General features: G+C 44.7%; 1 non-coding gene across 1 annotated transcript; it reads left to right on the top strand.

Annotated features, from left to right (window-relative positions):
• The first annotated feature begins 334 nt into the window (after positions 1–334).
• LOC136207778 (small nucleolar RNA R71) lies at positions 335–441 on the top strand. Its single transcript, XR_010676905.1, has one exon. It is a non-coding gene; the product is annotated as a small nucleolar RNA R71 (small nucleolar RNA).
• Positions 442–980: the final 539 nt, after the last annotated feature.

The raw sequence follows: 980 nt of genomic DNA on the forward strand, positions 1-980 counted from the left end.
CACGTTCTTGTGCCCTCCGCTGCAAACCTCATAGCTTGCTACTGGTTCCGATGATTTCAGGTGAGTTCCCAGTAGATCTACTTTTTCTATAAGCGCTGCTATCTGATGATTTGATTCTGAAAATATTCCAGGGAACTCTTTGGCTGTTGTGCCTCTTCTTGGAGCCGGCTTCTCAACTTGCCAACATGCGCTTCGTTCAGCTAATTCTTTCATCAGATTGTATGCTTAAACTGCAGTCTTGTTGAATAGATTTCCTCCCGCTGCTGCATCCAGAAAGGCACGGCTTACAGGAGATATTCCTAAGTAGAACATGTCAAAAAGCCGGTACCGCTGGTAACCATAGTGGGGGCACCGTCTTAACAACTTCTGGAATCTCTCCCAGGCCAGATACAAGTTCTCACCGTCGGACTGCCTAAACGAGGTGATGTCGCTTCTGAATTGTGCAGTCTTTGACGGAGGGAAGTACTTTGCTAGAAATGATGATACTGTAGTGTCCCAGTCAGTGAGAGACCCTGGCTCAATGGATTGTAGCCATTCTGCAGCTTCTTCTTTCAAAGAAAATCTAAACAGCTTCTGGAAGATCTGTTCAGATGTGACGTCTTCACACTTGAAAGTGCTGCAGTATTCCATGAATTTGTCAAGATGTGAGTTAGGATCTTCGTAGTAATCCCCACCGAACTGTTCCGAGTTCTGGATCATCTGAATCATTGTTGGTCTGATTTCAAATGACTTTGCTGTTATTGTCGGATCGAGGATGCCAGAGGTGCTTATAGGCCGCTTTGCCCTCAACAGCTCCATGACCGACGGATCTTCAGCCATTGTGTCACCCTTTTACGTCCTGCAAGAACAATATCAGCTTAAGAATCAAAATGCAATGATGAGTAATTCCCAGAACCTCGGTCCTTGGAATTCCAAACAATTATATAAACCTATCACCAAGAGTAAACTAGTTATAAACAAAAATAGTCCTCGGCAACGGC

Source organism: Euphorbia lathyris, chromosome 9 (genome assembly GCF_963576675.1).
Source record: "Euphorbia lathyris chromosome 9, ddEupLath1.1, whole genome shotgun sequence".
Taxonomy (NCBI): Eukaryota; Viridiplantae; Streptophyta; class Magnoliopsida; order Malpighiales; family Euphorbiaceae; genus Euphorbia; species Euphorbia lathyris.